Below are 5,433 nucleotides of genomic sequence, written 5' to 3'. Positions count from 1 at the left end.
AAGCTGTTACAGAGGACTGACTTGTCTTTCTTTATTTGTTGATGTAACCAGTTTTTATTTGAAACGTGACTGTTTTGGGCTCTGATTGGCCTGGAGGTTTGATAAATTACCCAGCAGATGCTGACTGCTGCTTCAGTCCTAGCCATGAAGGAAAGAGACAAATCTCTTTGCTGAGGCTCTGTGAATAGTTAAATGTCCTGACCTTCCCAGGTACTGTTAGACAGATCCATATTTCAGTTACCTGTTATTGTTTGTTAATTGCACATTTTTTGTTCAGTGTTCAATTTTTCTGAGAATAAACAACATTATTTGCTCTGCTTGTCTGGACTGATGAAGAATCCTGGTGGTTTGTGTGTTGAGTCTGTGAGTGCTTTCTGGGATCTATGGGACCACTGGGAGTGTGACCCCAGTAACCTAGAAATCACTGGGGATAATTTGGGAGCGGGAGACTCGCCCAGAAGCGGTTGTGACCCAGTCGGTGGGGAGAGAGTGCTAGTGTAGAGCATGAGCAGCAGGTGCAGGTGGACCTGAGCTGTTCTGGGGATAGGCCCTCTAAGTGGCTGCGGGATAACCCTAGGCAGGTGGCTAGGTGTTTTGTGACAGCCAGATTCTATATTTGGCACCCAAAAACTCCACAAGGAATAAATTCCCACCTGAGTATTCTGTAGTGGGGCCTATATTTAGGTGCAGTATATAGAATATGCTTAGTTGATATCACAGCACTTAAAACTATGTGCATCCATTTACACCAATGGAAATGTGGCGTAAATGAGGGCATGTAGATTTAGGTGCCCAGGGGCATATTTATAACAGCATGTGTAAATTTTGGAATGCCCCTTAAACACCCATTTCCCCACTCGTAACCACTCCTCTTTTTGACTGTGTGCATTAGAATTTAGGCGCAATGCATTACAGAATATGCTTAGCAAGTTGTACGTGTAAATTCTAATTATTGCCAATTAGAACTCATTATTGGTCATTAAGACTTGTTATCAATGCTGATTAGCTTGTTAAGCCAATTAAGCTACATGCGTTGTTATAGAATACGCTTGGATTTTGGCACGGAACACTAGACACACTATATACAATCTGGATGACAGTGATTTTTATCTTTCTTTTACTTTATAATGGAGGAAAAGACCTAAAAAAAATCTGTGGTGCTTTTTAGAACTGACACGTGGCGGGGCATAATTGAAAGGGATGCCCAAGTTTTGCTGAGGACGTCCTCACAAAACATCCCAGTAGAGGGGCGGGGAAACCCTTATTATCAAAACAAGATGGACGTCCATCTTTTGTTTCAATAATACAGTCGGGGACGCCCAAATCTTGACATTTAGGTCGTCCTTAGAGATGGTTGTCCCTAGACTTGGTCATTTCTGATGTTCGGCGATAATGGAAACTAAGGACGCCCATCTCAGAAATGACCAAATGCAAGCCCTTTGGTCATGGGAGGAGCCAGCATTCGTAGTGCACTGGTCCCCCTGACATGCCAGAACACCAACCGGGCACCCTAGGGGGCCCTGCAGTGGACTTCATAAATTGCTCCCAGGTACATAGCTCCCTTACCTTGTGTGCTGAGCCCCCCAAAACCCACTACCCACCACTGTACACCACTACCATAGCCCTAAGGGGTGAAGGGGGCACCTACATGTGGGTATAGTAGATTTCTGGTGGGTTTTGGAGGGCTCACATTTACCACCACAAGTTTAACAGTTAGAGGGGGTGGGCCTGGGTCCACCTGCCTGAAGTGCACTGCACCCACTAAAACTGCTCCAGAAACTTGCATACTGCTGTCAGGGAGCTGGGTATGACATTTGAGGCTAGCATAGAGGCTGGCACAAAAGATTTTTAAAGATGATTTTTTGAGGGTGAGAGGGGGTTGGTGGCCACTGGGGGAGTAAGGGGAGGTCATCCCCGATTCCAGTGGTCATCTGGTCAGTTCGGGCACCTTTTTGTGCCTTGGTTGTAAGTAAAACAGGACCAGGTAAAGTTGTCCAAGTGCTCGACAGGGACACCCTTTTTTTTCCATTATGGGTCAAGGACGCCGATGTGTTAGGCACGCCCAAATCCCACCTTTGCTATGCCTCCAACATGCCCCCGTGAACTTTGGTTGTCCCCGCGATGGAAAGCAGTTGGGGTCGCCCAAAATTGGCTTTCGATTATGCCGATTTGGGCGACTCTGTGAGAAGGACGCCCATCTTCCGATTTGTGTCGAAAGATGGGCGTCCTTCTGTTTCAAAAATAAGCCAGATAGTATCCAGAGGATAACTACTTATCTTTGGCCAAAAACCTCCAATTTTTCATCACTTAATATTTTTATTGCATATAGAGGCCCTTTTACTAAGCTGCAGTAAAAAGTGGCCTGCGGCAGTGTAGGTGCGTGTATTAAGCGCACGCCGGGACAGTTTTTACCACGTCTGCAAAAAAGGGTTTTTTAAAAATGTGACAGGAAAAGGGCATGTGGTAAAACTGAAACCAGCACATGTCTAAAACCGGCCTGAGCCCTTACTGCCACCCATTGACGTGACCGGTCGGCGCGTACCAACTGTCAATCACTGCTGGAAACGGCACGCATGGGAGGAAATAAAAAATAATTCATCCAGGCATTATGGGTGCGTTTCAAATTTGAAATTACTGCCAGGGGGGAACACTGGCCTGGTGGTAGTCTCATTTGGGTGTGCATTGCACGCGTGTGGGGCCTACTGCAGCTTAGTAAAAGGGCTCCATAATTTTCAAATTTTCTTAATCAGTGTCCATAAAACTGTCACAATGCGGAAAGCAGGAGCATAAAAGAATAATTGGAAGCACACTTATCTTTCTAATCCTGACAGGGTTCCATTTTGCCCATTGCTTTTTCAAGGGAAAGGGAAGGGAAATGGGACTTGATATACTGCCTTTCTGAGGTTTTTGCAACTACATTCAAAGTGGTTTACATATATTCAGATACTTATTTTGTACCAGAGGCAATGGGGGGGGGGGGGGGGGGGGGGGGTTAGGTGACTTGCCCAGAGTCACAAGGAGCTGCAGTGGGAACTGAACTCAGGTCCCCAGGATCAAAGTCCACTGCACTAACCACTAGGCTACTCCTCCACTCTGCTATGTAAACAACTCTCCACTATATCTGTGCTCTGCTATCATTTGTATGTATATTGCAGATCATTAAAAAAAAAAGCTATAAAATAAAGAAAAAGAAAAGAAAATTAATTGAAAAAAAATAAAAACATTTTATTGAATGCACACTGCTAGTGAAGTAAAGCTAAACAGAATAAGGCTCCTACAGAGCTGGCAAGTTAGTTTTAGGTAGGAAAAGGGGGTGGGATTTGATATAGTGCCTTTCTGCAACTAGAATCAAAGTGGTTTGCATATCGGCTATGCAGGGTTAAATGACTTGCTCAAAGTCACAAGGAGCTGCAGTGGGACTTCAACCCAGTTCCCCAGGTTCTTAAGCGTTGGAAGACAAAGCCAGCTGCGGAGAGGAGGTGATGGGAACCCCTCTAATAATGTAGTTGGTCCACTGGAGTCCCACTGGCCACCGAATAGGTGCAGGGCCGCAGAGAGACTGAGCCAGGCCTGGGGCAAAATCATCATCGCCACCCCCCCCCCCCCCCCCCAGATCGTCATTGATGCTGATGCCCCCCCTCCCTTCCACCCGCCTAACCGCCCGAAGTACCTTGGCTGGCCCCGCCAGCTGCAGGCAGCGCAGCGCCTTCCTCTGCCCAGCATTGCCTGCCCCTGTGGCTGCTTTCCTCAGGTCGCACATGCTCAGTCTCAAAACTGAGCATGTGCGGCCTGAGGGCCCAGCAGCTGCTAGGCAGGCAATGCAAGGGGGACCCAGCATCGGAGTTTTCTTTCTCATGCTCCTGTCGCCACGCGATCACCCAGGTCCTGTCAAGGGCAGGAGAGAGAGAGAGACCCCTGCACCGGGACCCTTCTGGAGGCCCGGGCCCAGGGAATTTCCCCCCCACCTCTCGGCGGTTTCGATGAGGTGCATTGCACCTGTCACCTGGATAGTCGTCCTCCTTGCCTGCAGAGATAGTGGGGCTCATTTTCACCTCTCAGGTTACCTAGTTCCAGGCTGGAGATTTTGAGACAGCCCTGGATTTCTGGACCACCCCATCCTGGTGTACAATGGTACTTACTGCACTGATTTTAATGGGCAGGATCAAGCACTGCAAATCCCACACTGCTTTGGCATGTGAGTTCAAAACCAAGACTGGCCAAAAAGTCTCCAGCCTGGAACTGGGTAGCTTGGCATCTCTGTATCTGCTCCTTCCAACGACCCTGGATTGAGGTTTATAAAATCATGAATGCAACAAGTTATGATTAGGGTACATGCCTTGAAATTAATTGGTTGCAGATCTAGAACAAATATAAAAAAATGTATTTTCAAATACAGTACTCAATTAATCAGTAGGATTTGTTGCCAAAGTATGTGGTTGAAATAAATAGTGTAGCTAAGTTTATTAGCCAAACAGACTTGGAAATTGCCGTCTCTTGCTTCTGGTAGTGAGCATAAGGAAATGACTTGCCCATTAGGATATGCTAGGTATTTGCTATTGAACACAACTGGTCACTGTCAGAATGTATTAATGTACATATCATCAATATCATCAATAGTGCACACTATTGCAGAATAGTATGTATTATTGCACAATCTTGTGTCCAATTACTCTAGTAGTGTGTACTATTGTGCGATAATGCATTTATTGATAATTTTGTGCATTATTGAACATCAAGGTGTACTATTTAAGCATTAGTTCACACTTATTGATGACATGGAAAATACCCCAATTCTTAATTGTCATTCCAGGTTAAACATGACATGAAATAAATGCACATCACTATTGTTTTCTTTTAGGCTTGTGAATTCACAAGGATGGATACTTAGAGCGAATGATGAGGTCTTGAGCCATGCACTATGATATATCATACTGTCTTCTGCTCTTTCCTTTTTTTTTGGAGTGGTGAATCTGGATTTGAACACTTCTTTCCTTGTGAGTTTAATGGGGAATGAACAGCTGCTTTTCCAGGGGAAGGTATGGTGCTGAAGGTACATGATCGCAGCAGTGCCCTGGTAATAAATCACTGTGGTCCAGGTGACAGTTCGTAGTGTGAATGCAGTGTTCAATAAAGAAACATACTCCACCTTTCGGCTTCAAGCAGACCCCAGCTAATTGACCCCAACGTAGTACAGCAATTAATCATTCTGGCATGAGGGGGCAAGAGGCAGCTTCATTGTATAGCCTTGAGAGGCAAATACATACAAATATACATATAGTGTGTGTATAGATAGATACATGAAGAAAAAGTGCTCTAGTAGTAGATATTCTGAAGAAAAGAGGAGTCTTTGTGGCAATATACATACACATACTGTAGACCCGATATAATGTGGATGCTGAGCTCCAAGATATTTGATTGTATAATGAATGAGTC

This window comes from Microcaecilia unicolor, chromosome 4 (genome assembly GCF_901765095.1).
Source record: "Microcaecilia unicolor chromosome 4, aMicUni1.1, whole genome shotgun sequence".
NCBI lineage: Eukaryota > Metazoa > Chordata > Amphibia > Gymnophiona > Siphonopidae > Microcaecilia > Microcaecilia unicolor.
Note: the sequence above shows the minus strand (reverse complement) of the source record.